This window comes from Panthera leo, chromosome B1 (assembly GCF_018350215.1).
Source record: "Panthera leo isolate Ple1 chromosome B1, P.leo_Ple1_pat1.1, whole genome shotgun sequence".
NCBI lineage: Eukaryota > Metazoa > Chordata > Mammalia > Carnivora > Felidae > Panthera > Panthera leo.
In genome coordinates, this window is record NC_056682.1 from 183,901,362 (window position 1) to 183,922,329 (window position 20,968).

Consider the following 20,968-nt stretch of genomic DNA (forward strand, 5'->3'; position numbering starts at 1 on the left):
TGGGGTCCTTGTACATCATCAATAATCATGTGATCGTATCTGCCAATTTATTCACAGATGTCACCAGTTTTTCCACTTATGTCTTCTCTCTTCTCCAGGATCCAATCCAGGATACCATATTGCATTGAGACTTACTCCATTTTTAGCTACATATCCTTTAATCACCTCTTCATGTGATGATTTTGTAATATCATTTTCCAGACACAAAAGAGAAAGATAATACAGTTTGTTTTCTAACATGGTTAATCAAATTTATTTTCTGTTACTGATCATTAAAACTCTTTCTTTCGGCTTTCTCTCTTTTTTGGTAATGGCGCATCAATATTTAGGATTGTTGTCAACCTTGGAAAGACCTTGATGAAACTTCTCTCACGTGTGAGCTGTAAATACATAGTGTGTTTATAATTGTATTCACTGCATTCTCAAGTATATTGTTGATGAAAGAAAGCTTCCATTTTGAATAAGAATGAATCTTCCACTTACATTTTTACATTTCTGATATTAGAAGAACTTCCTGCAGACTAGAAAATTGTAGATGGCTCTATACATCTTAAACCTTGTGTCCCTACCATCCACATATTTTTGGTGTTGAGCACTGTAGGATTTTTTTGTTATGTGCCAGGCAAGGCAGCATGTGGAGGGTAGGAGTATTTCTGGAAGCCATTCCATAATCTGGTGTACCCAGCAATAACTGAACTATACAAGGAATGACTGCAAACCATCTAATACATCCCATGAAACCCATATGAAATGTAGGCCAAGGCTTTTCCCTTCTCGTCCAGTCTCCAAAGGGCTCATGGTCATTCCAATGCCACCAACATGAGGAGAAGCTGGAAAAAATTATAGTGAATTGATGTCTTTAATACTAGTTCTGGGGGATTTTATAATATTTGTTTTATTTGTTGAGATTTCTTTCCTTGTCATCAGTGTTTACTTTCACTCTTCATTTAGTGTTCATCGTTTGCATTGTTTTTCCCTAAAGAAGAATCAAAATTGCATAAGCTTCAGGCCCTCTGAAAACTGGATCTGCCCTTGACTGAGAGAGTTTACCACTCACAAACACCGGTGAAAAGCTATTAAAAGTCAGTCTTCAGGAAGAAGGAAGTGGAATTCAGAAGGAAGAGGTGGGATTCAAGAAGCAATGAGACAAATAAGTGAGTGTTAATTAAATGATAGTAAGAAGAAGAAGAAGCCATTTCTCATCTCTCTGGTACATGACGTAGACACTGTAATGCGGGTGACAAGGTCCTATGTGACCTGGTGTTTTGGCATCAGTTTTATCAGGTACTATTCCCTCTCACCACCTACTAGGAAACGGTCCTGAGTCTTTGTACGTCTGTGCTGGTGCCTCCAGACATTCTCACCTTCTGTTCCTTCTCACTGGAACACTCTTCCCCTTCCTTCTTAAGGAAGAGACACCCCCATCCTGGAAGCCTAGATGAGGGGCCCCTCCCGCTAAAACCGTACTGTCACAGGTCCTTGCCTTGAGCTCTTTTCTTGTCCACAACCCCCACCAGCCTGTGGTCTCCTGAGGCAGAGACAGAGCCTGGTTCCTTCCTTGCAGGACCTCAGCACCTAGCGCAGAACCTGAGGCAAGTAGGCAGTATGTTCCTATTTGCTAAATAAATAGATAAACTGAGAATCGAAACAAAACCTTTTGCTTTTCAGCTCTTACCATTTCAACTCTTGCTAATCGCCCATGATGGTGGTCCACTTACTTCCCTGTCTTAGCAAACACAGCGGAGTGAAAACAGTCCAGTCTCTTTCGGAGGACTGTGCCCTTCCTTTTGTCATCTCAGGGTACAGTAGGTGTACCTGAAAGATGCCCTTTCCGTATCCCCTCAAGCTACCCCGGAAGTGGCCTCCAGAGAGTTCCACGCTGGCTTAGGGCTTCATGTCTGTCTCAGCCTGAGGACGTTCTCTGGCTGCGGGAGTGTGCTTGGAAGTGTCAGGGAGTTACCCCTCCGGGAGCAAATTCTAACAACCAGGGATGGCTTCCTTGCCTGACAGTGGGACAATCTGAGGCGTATTCCACCCAGTCTCTCAGAGAGTCCTGAGCAGGACTGAGTTGCAGGTGCCCAGAGTCACTTCCCCTCTCCCTCTTGTGCTTCCTGGGCTCGCCTTCTGACTAAACTACTTGCACGCAGTCCTTGTCTCAGGGTCCGCGAGGACACAGGGCGCTTGTTCCCATTGTCACCTGTCATGGTGCAGTAGTGTAGCTAAAGCAGGTGCAGGGGACTAGGTAGAATTTTCGTTTGACCCACGATATAGCTCTGGAAGACAGTGGTTTGGAGGAGAAATTCCTGAAATGTGTGCATTTCGACAGAATGAATCTTTCTGCTATGAGTTTCAGGAGATTTCAAAGTTCAAACACTGAAAGAGGAGGGTCTTTCTTTTTTAATGTTTATTAATTCATTTTTGAGAGAGAGAGAGAGAGAGACAGAGAGAGAGCAGGGGAGGGGCAGAGAGAGAGAGAGCGACAGAGAATCCCAAGCAGCCTCCTCACTGTCAACACAGAGCCCGACGCCGGGCTCGATCGCACAAACGCTGAGACCATGACCTGATCCAAAATCAAGAGTCTTGATGCTCAACTGACTGAGCCACCCAGGCACCCCTGAAAGAGGAGAGTCTTAAAAGTGGGACAGTTTATAGCCCTCTTGAGAGGGAGAAGAGCACTCAAGTATACAAGTAATTCTCCAACCAGAATGTTGGCCAATGTCCTTCATTTAACAGGGACAGCTGAGCAGGGGAGACTGTGGGAGACTCAGGCTGGGGCCCAGCTTCCAGGAAGCTCAAGAACCTGCTCCCAGTGACTACATACATCCTTACTGTTTGAAAACAATCAGGACCACTTCGGGCATCTCTGTCCTCTGACTCATCACATAGAGGCAGGGCTACTGGAAATAAGCCTCCAAGAAGGGAGGCTGGAATGGTCTTCACCATTGCCTGATTTGCATCTTGCTCATCTAGGAAGGAGAAGATTACTGCCCAGCCCCTCCCAAGGCCCTCCTCAAGTCCCTTCCTGATCTTGGGGGTCAGTTGACCGGGAGCAGACAATCCCCCGGGGAGCCACTCCCCTTAGGCAAAGGAACTCAGCCAGGGGCTTGGCAGGTTCTCAGATTGTAAATCTCCCTGCATTTCACAGGAAGCTTCAGACTCTAAACTGTGGCAATGAAAGGGAAGAGTTTTCAGAGCTGAACAGTGTATAGACAGATACAGAGAAATTGGAAAAGAGAATCCATCTCTGGATTGGGTCGTCTGGAGAGAAGGAGGCCGACTCATGAAGAGGTTTCCAGAGAGGACTGGAGAACGCAGATGGTAAAGCCATCAAGGGGAGATGGTGTGAGAGGTCAGCACAATGAGTGCCCTTGTGCCTTGTTTGGGGACTTTTGTGTTTATATGTTTGTGAGCCCTGTCCCCCGTGCAACCCCAAGCTGGGGTCTGCGAAGAAAAATAACCTGGCTCACAACGGCATTCTTCCAGCCCCACTTGAAAGTTTGAAAAACCCTTGGATAGGAAAATAACCTCAGGGAGCCAAGGCTTTCTGCACTTGGTAAAGCCCTAGACCCAAAATACACATAAGAACACTTCTCTTTGAAACGCCTGCAGTACTCGTATCTGAGTCATCTGAAAACAAATAAAAAGAGACCTAAACAAACAAACCTAATTGTGCACGGAAACATGGCCAGGTTTCCAGCCTGGCTTCCCCTCTGTTTTCATTAGTCAGAAGCCAATATACGCAGCTTTCATGGTATCCAGAACAAGCAAAATATTAAAAACAAATTGCCGAGGTTTCTCCCCTCCCCTCCTCCCTTCACGGTGCTTCACACAGGCCAAGTTCCTGACTTCTCCCTTGGCTTTCAAACTTCTTTCTTCCAGTCTTGATGGACAACTGCCTGCTTACCAGGCTGCCCGTGGTCAACCAGCAGCCCTGTTGACAGGAACATTCGCGAGCATCACCAAGTACTGGACCCCCAGATGAATTGAAGGAAGGAATGTTTGGGGTCTTGAGACATTATTTTGTCTACCAATAGTCAATGCAACTGGTTCGAAAATCAGGCCTGCTAACCCAAAGTCACTTAACATAGGCCTACCCACTGCTCTTTGCCAGCCCCCTGCCACCTGCCTTTTTCCCCCTTTTTTACTTATTTCACTATGAAATGGGCATTCCATTGCCATGGCTCTATCTTGTCTTGTTTCCCTAGGATTGTCAAGCTGGCAGAATTTAGGCGGAAGCCTCTGGTGGGGAGAGCTTGTCTGACACGAAGAGCAGAGCTGAGTGCTAAAGAGGAATAAAACCTCATACCACATCATCTGGGCACCTGGATCCAGCCATGACTGAAGCCCAACTACCCTGGGCTTTTCTGTTATATAAACAGCTAAAAGCCCCCACTTTGCTTAAGCCCCTGTTAGTTGGATGGTTGTATCTTACAACTGAAGGAGTCCTAACTTCCAAGTGGACCAGCACTCTTTTTTTTTTTTTTTAATTTCTGGGAATGATCTCTCCAAAGGAAGATTTTTTTGGTGAATTTTCAGGTAAATGTCACAGGGAAGTTCAGAAGACAGTCCACTTTAGCCCTGAATCCTGTGAGAAAAACTGCCTCTGTCTCTTGTAGCGTAGTAAGAGATAAATGAGTTCTCTCACCTAACTCATATTTGACACAAAGAAGAAAATAATGTAGTAATTGCTGAGGAATCTCTTTGCACTCCTTGGCTTGTTTTGATGATCAGTTCCAGGCATCTTATTCTGTGAGGCCAGGGGGACATTTAAGTGCCAAGATTAGTCTAGATCCATGTGAAAACAATAACAACAAATACTTGCCAAACAAAAGCCAATGCTGCACAGACAATATTTGGGGAACAGTTGAACCTGTAGGGCCAATAGGTTTTGTTTTTTTTTTCTTGTTCTATATGCCCTGAATAGGTAGATGGGGACTTGGCTTCTTATCCCCTCCTAATAACTAACCAGAAAAAGAACTCATGTTAACTCCTTTATTCCAGTTCTCTGGTTAAGGGTGAGGGGATGACGTACAGGGATGGAACAGCAGCCCGAGAAACTGGGTTAAGGGATTAGAAGGGCAAACGTATTTTAAGTCATTAGTTTTGACATTAGCAACTATCCTTCTCAAAGGCGTTCCATCATGTCTTGGTTCAAATGTCACTTCCTCCAGGAAGCCTTCCTGCATGCTTCCATCGGAAAGTATCGCTCCTTTCTCTTGCCCTTTCACGAAATTCAAAATTCTTGGTACTAGAAGTAGTTGTCAGAAGATAGAGATTATTTTTACTCACAAAAGTCTTTCTGGGGAGAACACCAGAATAAATAATTCAGTAAGCCCTTTGGGATGCGGTCAGGGATACGATCTAGAAGTCCATGGTCAACTAGCACAAGATCTGCTCCCCGCCCTGACTTCTATACTGACTGGGGCTAGTTTTGAAAATAGAAGAAATATTTTGATGTGGGGGAGACAGAGGCAGCTGTGTTGCTTTGCGTGACAAGAGGGAAGGAGGCTCTTATTCAAGAGAACCTGGGAAGAAGAGGGCAGCCCAGCGGGGGGCGAGGGGCTGCTCCAGGGAAGTGAAGGGTATCAGATGTTCCTGGAAGTGAACAATAGAGGATGAAGTTTGAAGAACAGAAACATCCAGGTGGGTTGTTTACGCTGCTGTCTGTGACGGGTACCATGTGTCCCTTTCTTTGTTTCACCTGCGAAGCCTCCAGTCACACCTCCATTGCTCACAAACACATTTGTCTGATGAGGAACTCTGAGGGGGAAGGGCTTCTGTGTGCAGGTGGACACAGAGAAAACACCTGCAGACATAAATCCAAAGTTCACGTTGACTTCGGAGTTCCATTTACCTGCATGCTGTCCCAGTGGAGGACAGAGCTCCTGGAGGGAAGAGGCCATTTTTGCTCATTTTAAAATCTTCACTCAGATGAATTAATGACCTAACTTGCAGGGAAACATCTGCCACAAATGTTATGGCCTGAGAATCAGATAAACTGTTGTCAGTGACCCAACTGCCGGGGCTCAATATATGTTGTGACCATTACGATCGTTATCAGTGGGCATGTGAGTGTTAAGGAGGGGCCCAGGCAGGGTTCCTAGTTTCTAGAGCTGGAATGGGGCTTTTATTTTAGTTTAGTTGTGAATTATACACAGTTCTAGTAAGCTGAGTCATATCCTTTGGTAATCTTCTCCCACACTGACTCTGGACTGGCCTTGACTAACTTTGACCAATGAGACGTTAGCAAACAGACCCATGGGAAGAGCATCATGGCCAAAGTCCCTTGTAACTGTCAGAACCCAGTGACCACCACTATGTAAACCAGCCTGGACTAGCTTGCTGAATGATGGGAGATGTGGACCCCAGCCAGGCCAACTCTATCCCTCCGGCTGACATCAAGCCAATTATCAGGCATCTTGGGGAGGGCATCCTAAGCCATCTAGCCCCAGTGAAGCCAGTCCAGACCAGAAGAACCACCCAGCCTTTCCCCAGAATTGCAAGAAAGATGAAATGTTTGTGCTTTCGGCCACTAAATTTTGGAGTGGTTTATTACCTGGTAGAAACTGACAAATAAACCATTATCACATTTAGTTGGTTAGGAAACCAAGGCTCAGAGAGATGGAGAAAATTGCCTCGAGTCAAACTTGTAGTTAAACAGTTCTAGTTTGAACCTCGTTTGGTCTTACGCCAGCCTCTAGTCCCTTACCCCTGTAGTCCTATGGCCTCCCTTCATCCGAAGGAGCTTAGTTTGAAGCCCAGGGCAAGTGCAGGGTCCTCACCGCTGCTGGGGACCCTGACTGAAACAGGCCAGATGGCTGTGCTGACGTGAGGCTGAAATGCTGGGTGTTAGTCTAAAACTCCTGACTCCTTGTGGTTTTCAAGCTTGTCTGCACATGAGAATCATCTAGGAGTTTTTTAAAATCCTGATTCCCCGGGCCAAATCAAGTAAGTCCAAGTCTCTGAGGATAAGAGTCAGTATTCGTAAAACTTCCCCTTAATTCAATCTGTGGCCGAGCCTGAGAGTCCATATCTTCAACCCCTCCAAACAGGTCTGGTGGGGGTTGGAGAACCTGGAGCTCTTTAACCTAGAAGTGTCTCCAAGGAAGTGAGGGCGGGGCCTCCTGAGGAAGAGGAAGAGAGGGAGCAGGACGGACGGCATAACTGATTGAACAAATATGCAGTACGGCCAGCCACTGCATTATTAGTCCCTGCCCTCAAGGACTGCAGAAGTGACAGTTACAGAAGCGCATAATTGCAATCACACTGTGACAAATACCCTGTTTGCATGTTCCCGGTCACAGCAGCAGCCTAGAAGAGCCAGAGTTACTCTTCTCAGCAGGGTCCCAGAAAAGGTGACAAGACACCGCACTGAGTCTTGAGGAAGTCAAGAGGAGGTCTCTGTTCATTAGCGCCGCCAGGAACGCGTGGCTACTCCAGGAGGTGGGTGAAGCAGAGACTAGTCAGCTCTGGAAGCTGGGAGGATGCAGAGGAGAATCTTAACACTGAAAGCAGGAGGCGTAGAGGAGAAATAACGACCCCCGAGACCCCATCCAAGCACTGATCCTATGTATCTCTCAAGAGGCTGGGCTCCCAAGCTTCAGACAGGGCTGGGCCTGCTGGTGGGGGCTAAGTGGCCCCAGTAGGGAGTCAGCTGGCCATTATAGTGAGGGTGCTATTTGGACTTCTGTTCCTGGAAATTCCAAGTCCTCGCCCCATAGCAATAGCCGCTGAGCCTTCTGACACTTTCCTTCTCAACTTGCAGTCACAATGAGTCACAACCACTGTTGTCGGTCCGACACCATCAGCATAACCTGGGGGCTTCCTGAAAATGCACAATCTTGACATCCACCCAAACTTTCTGAATCAGAATCTACATTTTAACAAGAGCCCCAGATCATCTCTAGGCACATTCCAGTTTGAGAAGCACTGTTCCAGTACCTTCTGGTCCCAAGGGGATGAATACATTCCTGACCAGTTCATGCTTTAGAACACAGAGTGCCTCTTGCAAGTTGATCCAAGACAACCCTGGTTGAGGGGATAGCAGCCAGCAGAAGTTGTCATCCTGGCCACAGCTGAACATAGAGTATATCAGAGGACATAACGATGCGTATGGACAGAACCCAGGGTCACGAGCAGGGAGCTTGCATCAGGAACAAGTATAGTTTGAGTTCAAGAGTAGAGCTCCCTCCTTGGACCCTTTTACCAGGGAGTGTTTGCGATCCATAAATGTTGGCACAGTCAACAAAGATGCAACTATGGATCTGCCTCCAGCCACCTTGTCCTCTCCCTCTTTTGTGAGATTCAAGGATTTGTGGGTTGGAAGACAAGACCGGGCTGCCACAGCCTTGCTTTGCCTGGTCTCAGGTGGTCAGAGTTCTGGAAGGCCCAACGGACACCACACGCGAGCCCTGGGTGCTCAGGGAGAGCTGGCCCAGGGAAGAGCCATCGCTCGCTAAGGCAGATGGAGGTCCCCGGGTACATGCTGATCGCCCTGCCTGCTAATGACTTTTCCTCTTGTCAATGACCTCTTTGCTTCAGAATCCCCAGCAAGCTGCATTCCTGACCAGAGATGTCAGAGGGACCTCATGTGAACTGCCAGCCACTGACTCGCTCCTGAGGTTGGAGGAAATAGCTGGGAAGCTGCCCTCACCTTCCAGCCTGGAATAACCCATTGCTCACTCGCGGGCCACCCGCTTGGCTCCAGGATGCTTCTGGCAAACTGTGCTCCTGCTGGCAGGCTAGACCCACAGGAACCCTGTCATTTCTGAGCGTGTGTCAGGGTGTGAGGAGGGAGCATGCAGTGTGGCCACAGGGGGAGCCAAGGCCAGGGAGATGGCCCTGCATGAAGAAGGGGAAGGGGACCGAGCCCACAGTGGACCTGAAGGGGTTGGAAATCGAAATTCTGGACCCCCCAATTCTCCTTGTAAAGCACCGGTAAGCGTCAATTCTGAGAATCATGAGAGGGACTGTGGGGTCAATGACAACTCCCCAAGCCAGCCACAAGCATTGGCTATTACATGAGCTGACTGATAATCCATCCCAGCACTGTCTCCTCCAGGAAGGATTCTCTGGTTCCCTCCCCCCAGCTTCCTTGTTGGTGTTTATTGCTGAGACCCTTAGTCCAGGAGAAGATAAATCTCTGCTAAGTTCTCCCTACCATCAAATTCTTCCTTTGAGGTTTCATTGGGTTTTAGGGCAACAGAAGCACAAAACAAAGGGGGCTTTGTAAGTACTGCTTGAGCTCAGTATCCCCACCTCCCTGGCAGAACTCCCGGTGACATGGCACTGTGGCACTCCTGTTCCTAAAGTGGTGCCAGTGACCATGAACCTGCCCCAGAATGGCACTTCCCAATCGTCTTCTCCCATTACAATCCAGATCCAACTGTTCTTTGTCTTCTAAAGCGAAAGGAAAATTCCCTGCTTCCTAGACTGAGACCCTGTCCTTTTTCTGACCCAAAATGATTGAGAGTATCTACTGCCTATAAGAGAAACCCTACTGATCCCTTAATCCATTGGCCCCGCTAATCCAACAACCAATTGGCCTATTGCCTGCAAGAGAAAGCCCATTCCTCCATTGGAGCATGGTCTTGACCACCTGCCTCACGTAAGATAACAGCCAGTGCATTTCCAAAGCCTGGGTTGTTCTGTCTGAAATGATACCACATGGTCGCCACAGTGTCCTCGTCCCGGGCCAGGTCTTGGTCACAGTTCTTCCTTTGGCATTAGGAGCAGAGAAGATCAGGCTCCCAATCTCTTGTGACCAAAAGTAAGATAAGGGGACACACAGCTCCCCAAAACAAGCAATAATTTTCAATTGCCTCGTCGCATAAATATGGATCGCTAAAGGAAAATTTTTTTTTAAGTTTTCTTGGTTTTATTTTTTTATGATTTTTTTTTTTAATGTTTATTTATTTTTGAGAAAGAGTGAGCCAGGGAGGGGCACAGAGAGAGGGAGACAGAGAATCTGAACGGGGCTCCAGGCTCTAAGGTGTCGGCACAGAGCCTGACGCAGGGCTCAATCTCACGAGCCTAGAGATCATGACCTGAGACGAAGTCGGTCACTTAACCGACTGAGCCACCACGGCATCCTGGAAAATGTTTTCTGACGCAGCAAGGATACGATGCTGGGAGCATGATTTATTATTGCATAGATGATAATGATGATGATTACTAATAGGATACTTAAGTATTCTGCATTTAGTGAAGTCACTTTAATTAGTCTGCATTTCAGTGACTTCATGCTGTTGGGGCTCCCTGCCCTCCAGTGCTGGGAAAGCACTCACATAAGGACTAAGAGCTCCCCCCCAAGGTCCCTCTCAAAAGGAATGGAGAATGTGCCCCTCCAGCAAAGTATTTCCTCTCGCCTACCACCTCCTAGGACCTGGCAGGGCTCCCAGCTTCAGTAACTGACTCTCTATAGGCGCTTGTTACAAATATGTAACAAATACGTGCCCTGTGCCAGGCATGGAGTCGGGTCCTTCCTGTACAAGAACTAATTTAATTCTCAGAGCAATTCTGGGGCGTGGATCCTATTATTAGTCCCATCTCACAGACGAGGAAACTGAGTTTCAGAGAGGTTAAATGAGTGCCTGAGACACGATTCAAACCCAGGCCACTCTCCAAGCCCGTTCTCTCAGCCATGGCACCGTATAACCTCCCGAATGGGGCCACATCACCGAGGGTGGGAAAACTTCATGTCCTGGAATTTCCAGGCCCAACTATATTTAAAATATCCCGTGCTTTGTGCTCGTCAAAACCCTCGAGCTTGTCAGATATGGGTCTTGATTTAGGTTTTGGCAATATGCTGACTCTTACTCCTTGTTTTCCAGGCTTTGCCTTGGCAAAAGCTGCAACGTGGCACTTTCAGAAATGCAGATCCCAGCGTCTTGCCCCAAATTTGTAAGTCAGAATTTCCAGGAGACGAGTCAGAGAATCTGCATTTCTAAGACAAATTCCCCCAAGTGATGCTTATGATCAACTAAGTGTGAGAAAGTGTCCCCCAACTATCTGCCTAGTCCTGCCAGATGCTGGGATGGGGGGGGGGGGGAGGGGAGCCTCGATAAAAGCCCCGTGAGGAAGGGTTCTTACCTTCAAGAAGCACGTACTCCAGTGAGGAGGCAAGATGGGTTCAAATCCCGCAAAATGCCACAATTAGATAATACGCTGTGTGGTCCTCATTCTGGAACAACTTATTCAGAAAAGGGGCAAATCGTAGATGAGAGGACAGAAGGAAGAATCAGGGAGGGCCGCTTGGAAGAGGTGGAACTTGCAGTGGGCTCTGTAGGATCGGAGGCGGGAGGAAGAAGACAGAAGGCTGTTCTGGACCGAAAGAACGTCAGGAACAAAAGCCTTGAGAGGAGAATGAGCTTGGTATTTTTATGAGGCAGGGAGTGGGTCAGCCAACCAGTCTGGGGGTGTGGAGAGAGGATGTGCAGAAAGTAAGTTAGTCTAAACAGGGCAGTTTCTGACAAAAGTTCGGTTTGGATATACGGAGCACTAGGGAACCACTGTGAGTTCTGGAGTGAGCGTTCACATGATAAAGCATGGGGTTAAGTAAGGTGGTGACCTCTGCTCCCCAGCTCCTTGAATTAGGACCTCAGATGAGAGGTAATACCTCCAGCTCCCGGTGGGAGACGACACCAAAAAACACCCAGTGGTGCCTTATATCCTGAGGCTCCCCGAGGCCCCCTGAGGCCTTAAGCAGGGCTTTCTCAGCAGGGCTCCTGGCCCTGTGAGATCCGTCTTCAAGTGAGGTACCAGGCTAAGGAGGCATTTGAGGAGTGGGGTGGTGAGGCTGTGCACACCTCTTCTCTAGATGGAGAGGTGAGGGAGGAAAGGAGACAGTGCTGGCACACATATGTCGTACGTATACATTTATCTTTCAGAGGAAAAGGCTTCAGACAACATCAGCAAGTGGAAGAAATTCAGCATAAGCCACCTTAAGCAACTCGATGTGCCTCTAAATTATTTTGGCATCAAAGCCGGATCGACCATATGGAAAGACAGAAGTGCCAGAAGAGGAGAGGCTTAAACTTGAAAGAAACCAGGAGCCTGGCCTGATGGCCCTGACATATGGCAGAGAGGAGCCTAAAGCTTTCTGTAGAAAAAGGGGGACGTTCTGAGGAACCAGCTCCACTGGGTGGCAACAACTCTGTGTGTCAAATGAGTCATCCTCAAATTTAGAGGCCGAGTTGATCAAGACTCTTGGTTTAAGTGGCAGAAGCCCAAACTCGAAGTAGTTCGAGCAAGAGGGAAACGTACGTGCTCAAGTACGGGCGTCATTTGACTCCAGGCGCAGTTCAAATCTGGGGCACTGTTGTGATCTAATCAGGACTCTCTCTGGTCGTCTCTCTGCGTTGCTTCCCTCTGCGTGGCCTCATTTCCTGGCACAAAGGGGACGGCCACTGGCCCCACCCGACGTCCTTCGGAAGGAGGGAGACCTTCTTCTCTCAGGCCCATGTTGGTCCTTTGCCCGCTCCTGGACCAATCACTGTGTCCTGTGAACGGGGGACTCTGGCTTGCTGCTCTAGTTCTATGTCACTTATGTGGTGGGGGAAGGCTGGCCTTTGACCGACAGCCCATCAGAATCCCAAAGTGGTGGCAGAAAGGGAATTCCTCCAAAGGAAAAAACGTGGGGCAGAAAAAAAAGAATCAGATATTCATGACAGTGCTGTTGGCATTCTGAGTCTAGAGTGGATGGTCCCGGAAGGCTTCCCCAGGGGTCACAGGCACTGGGAGGAGACCATGGGGTGTTAAGGCACAGGATGACTGGCATAAAGACTCTAGAAGGAGTCCAAAGAGATTGCCATCAATCTGGCTATCTTTAAATGTTCATTTCCCTTTCTTGTCCCTTTTTGTGCTCACCTAGTGGCAGGATTAATGCTGAACCTTAGCAGGACTGGGGGGCACTTAAAAGTCAGAATCATGATTGTCTTTAGCTATAATTAAAACAAACAAACAAACAAACAAACAAACAAACAAAAACCCTGGGTGGCTCAGTCACTTAAGCATCCGACTTTGGCCCAGGTCATGATCTCACCATTCGTGAGTTCGAGACCCACATCAAGCTCTCAGCTGTCAGCACACAGCCCACTTCGGATCTTCTTCCCCACCCTCCACCCCCTACCCCTTCCCCCTGATTCTATCTCAAAATAAATAAATGAACTTCAAAATAAATAAATAAATAAAAGCCATGAAGTCATTTGAAATTTCTCTCCTCCTATAAAATATATTTTTAAAAAAACAATTTTAACTATCCTTCTCTACTGATCTTGTTTTCATTGACTACATTTGTTTCATCTCTTCTTTAACAATCCAACATTTCTACGTTTCAGAGCTAGGCTTGCCAACCCAGATGGTCCATTCATCATTGTTTCTTGGTTCCATGCTTTCCTTTTGAGTTAATTTTTCTCCTTGTTGAAATATTCTCAAATGTCTGCAAGTAACATTAAGGTTTTAATCTTTGTGTGCCAAAACATTTCTTAGTTTAGCTGGGGATAAAATCGAGGTTGCTAGTTATTTTCCCTCAGTACCTTCCACATATCGGTCTACGGTGCGAAGGGTGCAGAGTGGTGGTTACAAGGGTTTGGAACCAGATAACATAGTTTGAGTTCCAACTCCCCGTCTTACTACCTGTGAGACCTTGCGCAGGAAGTACTACTCTCTCCCTCTCAGTTTCCTCATGTGTAAAGGGCACAATAAGAATCCTATCTCATAGGGGCGCCTGGGTGGCTCAGTCGGTTGGGCTTCGGCTCAGGTCATGAACTCGTAGTCTGTGAGTTCAAGCCCAGCGTCAGCCTCTGTGCTGATGGCTCGGAGCCTGAGGCCTGCTTTGGATTCTGTGTCTCCCTCTCTCTCTGCCCCTCCCCTGCTCATGCTCTGTCTCGTGTCTCAAAAATAAATGAATGTTAAAAAAATTTTTTTTAATTAAAAAAAAAAAAGAATCCTATCTCGTAGAATTCTTGTGAGGATTAAATTAGTTGATACACCTATACTACTTGGTGTGGTGCCTGGAACGTAGTGTCATTCAGGTGTTAGCAGTTATAATTCCCACTTCTGACCTCCTCTGTTGCTGATGAGTGATTTATCGTCAGGCTAACTGTGGCTCCTTTTTAGGTAAGCTAGCTCCTCTTTCTAGTTGCCTCCAAGATTTTCTATCTTGGATGCTTGGCAACTTCACCCAGGATGCACTTTTCAGGCTGGGGGGCTCAGCCGTTCTACCATTCTGGAAAATTCTGAACAACCATCATCATTTCTTTCCTAATTTTTTTTCTCTTATTATCTCTCTGCAACTTCTATATGTTGTGTGTTATCGCTGCTCAAACTACCATATTTCCTAATTGTTCTTACATACTTTTATTTTTTTATTTTTTATGTACTTTTTTGGTTCTTACATACTTAAAATTTTTTTTAATGTTTACTTATTTTTGAGAGAGACAGACAGACAGAACGTGAGCAGGGGAGGGGCAGGGAGAGAGAGAGAGCGAGACATAGGATCTGAAGCAGGCTGCAGGATCCAAGCTGTCAGTACAGAGCCTGACGCGGGGCTCGAACTCACGAACCGCGAGATCATGACCTGAGCCGAAGTTGGATGCTTAACTGGCTGAGCCACCCAGGCGCCCTTGTTCTTACATACTTTTAAACTTTTGTCCCTTTGTGCCATGTTTTGGGTAAACTCCCTGGCATTATCTTTCAATTCAATTCTTTTCATGACTGTACCAAGTGTAGATTTTATCCAATTCATTAGATTTTTTTTTTCAGGGATTGCAATTTATAGTTCCAAGATTCCTAATCAATTTTTATAATATAAGTATATAATAGATAAGTATATAATAGATATATAAGTATATAATAGATAAATTGTTAATTTTAATAATTAAAATTATTTTTCACATCCATCTTTTTTAAAGTTTATTTCTGCATATTTTTGTTGCACACTTTTTAATTCTTATTTATTTATTTTAATGTTTTTATTTATTTTTGAGAGAGAGAGAGAGAGAGAGAGCAAGCGGTGGGGGGTGGGGAGGGCAGAGAGAGAGGGGACAGAGGACCCAAAGCAGGCTCCACACAGGTAGCAGTGAACTGTGAGATCATGACCTGAGCCAAACTCAGATGCTCAACCAACTGAGCAACCCAGGCCCCCCTAGTTCCTATTTATTTGATAGTATCCCTTCACTTTCTTAAATAAGTGCCTTAAACATATTTAAAGTCTTTTTCAGACTGCTTTCTTATTTTAGCTCCACCTGAGGTGAACAATTTAATCAATAGTTGATTTATTGATTAGTATGTGTTAAAGACAGATTTCTTTGTGTCTTTTGGACTTTTGGTTGACAGAGTCATTTTAAGTTTGATAACGTTTCTCTCCTCTCTTTTCTTCTTTTTCCTCCCCGCTCTTTTTCTTTCCTTATCTAAAAGTTTTGCAATTTCCTCCATCAGCCCGATCTCTAATTGATGAGTGTAGCTCTTACTAATTAACAGCAGGGGTGGTGTGCTCAGCAAGCATGTGGCTCAGTTCAGGTCCTGAGTCCTGTGTTGTGCTGGTCACTGCCCAGCAAGTCATCTAGTTTCACCTACTGTATAGCCCCAAGCAGTGGTTACAAGGAGCTTTAATCAGTCTCTTGTCCTAAGTAGAGAAGCTGTAAGTTCTGCCTTCAACCTGAAGTCTGGCCCTGTCCTATGCCTCACTTGGATTACGTTTAGTCCCTGTTTCCTAAGAGCCAGACTAGCTTAGTTACACACAGGAGCCACAGCCCGCCCACTTCTGCCCGCTCTTGCCCAGGAGTCAGCAGGATCGGGGCTCAGCTTTGCTCACTACTAGAAACTGCTCTTCTGTTCCTGGTCTACAAGAGTGATTCTCTTTTTTGTGAGTCCAGTCATGTCTTTTTATTTTTATTTTTTGTGGTTTTTTAAAATATTTATTTTTGGGGAGAGCACAAGCGGGAGAGGGCAGAGAGAGGGTGACAGAGGATCTGAAGCGGGCTTGTGTGCTGGCAGGCTGATAGCGGCGAACTCAATGTGGGGCTCGAACTCACGCACCGCGAGATCATGACCTGAGCAGAAGTTGGACACTCAACCGACTAAAACCACCCAGGTGCCCCCAGTTATGCCTTTTTACATCTTTAGTTTCCAAAAGCTTCGTAACTGCTACTGTTTGTAGCAGAATGGGTGCCTCGGATGGTTGTTTATACTAACTCCATCTTGACCAGCAACGCTTTCTCATTTTTTTTTAGACAGTGGACAATTACTACTGTGTTATAACAAATACACAGATGAAAGGGCCACAACCACTGGCCTACCGACTATGAACACCGTCTAGGACCTTCGTCAACAGGGTTTCCTCATCATGCTCGAGGCTGATACCAAGATGCTGTGGGTTGAGGAAGGATAAGACCTGGAAACACCAAGAGCAGGCAACCCTTTCCAAGACATTTCCTTGGGAACCAGAGGAAAGAGATAACGGGAAGTTTCCGTCCTGTCTAACCAAAGAGATTTTAATGTGTACAACCATAGAATAAAAATCGGGAATAAGGATCTCTCCTGGGAGGTGAGGTAGGTTATAAATTCAGGGCATCGTCTTCTAAGGTTTGAATCAGAGCTCTGCCGCTCACTATGTCCCTTAACATCCTCATTCTGTAAAAAGAGGAAAACGCTAGGATCTACCTCACGGGGTTACTGAGAGGATTAAATAAGACAGTGTATGTGGTGAGCGTAACACAATGACCGGCACTGAATAAACATTTAGTAACTGTTGACCATGGTTGTGACCGGTGCTGTGGTGGTTCATATTTTATGTGTCAGCTTGGCCAGGCCCTGGTACCCTGATATTCGGTCACACGTCAGTCTAGATGGCATCGAGAAGATACTTTTTTATATAAAATCAATATTTGAAAGAGTGGATGGTGGTTCTGCTTCTCTGGAGAACTCTGACGACACAGATGGTGTAAGAGGGAGAATCAGAAACAATGGCTGGCTTCCTGAGGAACCAGAGCATTAGTGCCCTAGACAGGCAGAGGAGCTCCCTAGACAGAGCTCTGGGATGGAGGCGACTTGAGGAGGGTGGGTAAGCAGCTTGTGGGAAGTCTCCCTGGAAGCACCGAGGCCCGCTGAGGTCACAGACCATGACGAACCACCAGGGGAAGCAAGGACCCTGGTGTAAGGATAGGACGGCCGGAATTGAGGGCTGGTTTCTACAGCAAAGGGAACCGCATGTCTGTTAGCGAGTGACGAGGGAGGGTTGGCAACAGGGTGGAGGCTGGAGCACGGCCCTCCTCGCCAGAGCTCTCCTGAAGGCCTGCCTGCTCCTTGGGACGGGAGGAGAACCAGACAGAGGATTCCCACTGAGGGATGGCGACTGGTTGTCCTTGGCATAGGCAAGGTGTTTCTCAGCTGTTTCCCTCACACAAACCCGGGAAGGTTGTCAACACACTAGCTGAGGTGTGGAGAGCCAGAGTGATTGCCTCCAAGGTTACACATCCAAGGAATCATACAAGCTCGGAGTGCTTGAGCCGGAAGAGTCTGGCAAAGGCCACCGAGGTCTCGCAGGCAAGACACAGACCTCAGGAGTCCCGGGCCTGTATAATCAGGAATCAGAGCTTCAATCCCTGGGCTTGAATCTGGAGGATCACGAGTGACCCAGAAAGTTGCCCAGAGATCATTTGGGAGGAGTTTGGTGGGACAGGGCAGCCTTCCAGCCTCTGTAAGCCACTTGAGGACATTTGCCTCCGAATTCTTGGCTCCTTTGATCCTCGAGGCAGCCCTCAGCTAGGGAGCAGCTGTCTGAGACAGGCCCTTTCTCCTGGGTCCCCTTCACCTTCCACCTGGGGTGGGCTTGTCTCCTGGGCCTCACGCCAGGCCTATGCGCCCTCACTTCTGGGTTGTCTTCATTTACCCTGGTCCTGGAAAGGCCTTGGAGCTCAGCAAAGAGCTGAGCAAAGAGGTGCTGGCTGGGTGGAACCGAGTGAGGGCACCCCTCCGGCCTGACCCCCAGGACTATAACCATTTCATAGATCACTTCTCGGAGGTAAAGCTCTGAAAGATTGGTTGATATGCAAATAGAGTAATATAGGAAATGTTTATTAATTTAAAAAAATTGAATGTTTTTTTACTTTTGAGAGCGAGAAAGAGACAGAGTATGAGTGGGGGAAGGGCAGAGAGAGAGAGAGAGAGAGAGAGGGAGACACAGACTCTGAAACAGGCTCCAGACTCTGAGCTGTCAGCACAGAGCCCGACGCGGGGCTCGAACTTGGGAACGGGAACTGGAGACCATAACCTGAGCCGGAGTCAGACGCTTAACCACCTGAGCCACCCAGGTGCCCCAATATAGGAAATGTTTAAATACCATTCTATGTAGATGGAGATAGGCTTAAATACTGGCTCCCCTCTTTTCTCCATATGTGACAACCTTGAGCAAATTAGCGTTAGCGACTGTTACTTATTATATTTGGACTTCATGTAAGAGGAATCGTGGGTTCTAGGTTGTGTTTAAAAGGATTTCATGTGGCTAGGTATGATGCCAGGCTTCGAGCTGGTGGCTCAGGGATTGGTTTGCATGCATTGGTTTGCTTAGGGGTAGTTATTTTCATGCGACTATGGAAAAGAGTTTTGTGCACAAGTACCCGAAGAAGAAAGGAGAACAGTGTGTGTGTTACTTAGGACCCTTTGTGTTGCCAAAAAGCAAAGGCCAATTAAAGTGAGCTTAAGCAAATATTGGGAGCTGGCTGTGTGGATTTCAAGATGTCCTCTGAATTCCAAGGTCAGGGATACAGTGGAACTATGGGAAAGATCTAGAGCCAGGAACTAGATGGGACACTGTCAAGATGCTGTCTCTTCTCTCTGCTCCTCTCTGTGTATGTGTTCCAAGCTTATCATCTGTAAACCAGCTTTCTTGGTGCCTCCATCCACGTGATAAAATACAGGTTACTCAGGGAGCCCGGGTGGCTCAGTCGGGTAAGCATCTGACTTCTGCTCAGGTCATGATCTCATGGTTTGTGGGTCTGTGCGAGTCTGTGCCGACGGCTCAGAGCCTGGAGCCTGCTTCAGATTCTGTGTCTCCCTCTCTCTCTGCCCCTCCCCTGTTCATGCTATGTCTCTCTCTCTCTCAAAAATAAATAAACATTAAAAAATTTTTTAAAAAAACACAGGTTGCTCACAGCTCCTGGTTTTCCTTATTAGAGGCTTAGCCCCCACAAACTCCAGCTTAGATACTGCAATGAAGAAGGAGTATGGAGCTTCTGAGTTGGTGGACGCATGGGGATGTGGGGAGAGTGGTACACTCAGAGAGGGCATAGCAAGTCTGCACCCTTTCTCCATACCTTTTTTGCTTTATGCATTTCTTCCGTCTGACTTTTCCTGAGTTATATCTTCTTATAATAAACCAGTAATCTAAAATTTAAAAAAGCAAGGGAGACAGAGAGAGTATCTTTCTCTCCGGGTCCCAGGATCAGTCCTAGTGAAGGTGCCTGATGTGTCCTGCTTCAGTCCCATATCACGACGACTCACTGTTGACAGGGGAAGAAGGAGGTCTGACGGACCAGGCCTGGGTTGTGGGTCTCCTCATGTGGCCTGAGTCATGGGATCTATTAGCAGAAGAAAGGAAATGGGGAAGCTTGTTGAACAGAGAAAAAAGAAACATAAACACCACATCCACTGCAGGGTGACTCCCTTCCTTGCTTCTCCCACCCCCACAGACCTAGCCCAGCTCTGATGTCCAAGGTCAGGGCAGCTACCCCAGATGCGCACAGAGGAGCAGTGTTTTCCCATAGAGCCTGGGGCAGTGGTGGAATCTCAAAGGGGAAGCCAGAGTTGAAAAATACCAGTGAGCCTATGCTTGAACTTATGTGGGAGCCACCATGGGGACCCCCCAGATGTAACCATGAGGAGCTCTGGGTAGAGATGAACTTCTGCATGAGTATCATAGTCAAGACATTAATATTATTGCCTATTACCCACAGACTCATCAGACCTAGCAACACTAGGATATTGTACAGATGAACAATCCATTTATAAAGAACATCCAAGTTTCTTCCAAAGTTTTCACCATAGTAAATAATTCTGCAGTCAATCTCCTCGCAGTTACATCTTCACACATATTCTTGACTTCTTACTATTTGGGAAAGTCACAAGTGAGAAAAGCCAGAACAACAAGCAGGGGATAACAAAGTCTCTGGAAGTGGAAGCAAGTCTCAGCCAAAACTCTTTGGGTTGCAAGCAACAGGCACTCAAGTGAAGTGAAGCCAATTTCAGCAAAAATACTGTCACTGACTCCAGAATCTAGGAGTTCCTGAAAGGGAATTGATTTCAGGAATGACTGGATGCCGAGACTCCGTATGATTCTCTCTGTGTGTAACTCTCTGTGTCCATTTCTCTGCATGTCTTTCTTGGGACATTGGGCTCATTCTTGTTGCAGAAGATGAGCTCCCTCCGTGTGGCTGTGGGGTGGGGGGTAGTGAAGGGGAGGGGGTGAGTATAACCACAGACAGGTTCAGGTTGACATCATCCAGTCTCAGTAACAAGTAAGCTCCTCTCTCCTAATGTCAGACATGAAATCCCAGAAGAGTTTGATTGATCTCACTAGGGTGACATGCCCACTCCGTGAACCCATCGCTGGGCTGCTGGCCAGAAGAAGTGGGACCTGCGATCATTACCCACAAGAGACCCATGTGGAATGAAGGAGGTTCAGTTGCCATAGGAAGGGGATTGTTACCAGAATAAAGAGGTAAGGGCTGTGGCCGTTCGAAAGAAAAGATATGCAAAAACTGAGTTCTGTAGGCTGGTCACCAGTGTGTCCGGTTGCAAGAGGCTCAGAGTGGGGACAAACAGGAAGTTCTCTCCCGAAAAACAGAAATGAAACCTACTTCTGTGCATCATGGCACACAATGTAAACCACACTAAGGTGTGGCCTCTGGGAGGTGTTTATAGGGGTTTGTTTTTGCCCTCTGCTCAGTGTAAATACAGTGAAGAGCCCGTC

At 47.0% G+C, this 20,968-nt stretch overlaps 1 long non-coding RNA gene across 1 annotated transcript; it reads left to right on the forward strand.

Moving 5' to 3' along the window:
- Nucleotides 1-327: 327 nt before the first annotated feature.
- Nucleotides 328-4,392, forward strand: LOC122217204. The gene is made up of 4 exons (XR_006201342.1): nt 328-375; nt 952-1,154; nt 3,146-3,349; nt 4,206-4,392. It is a non-coding gene; the product is annotated as an uncharacterized LOC122217204 (long non-coding RNA).
- The last annotated feature ends 16,576 nt before the right edge of the window (nt 4,393-20,968 follow it).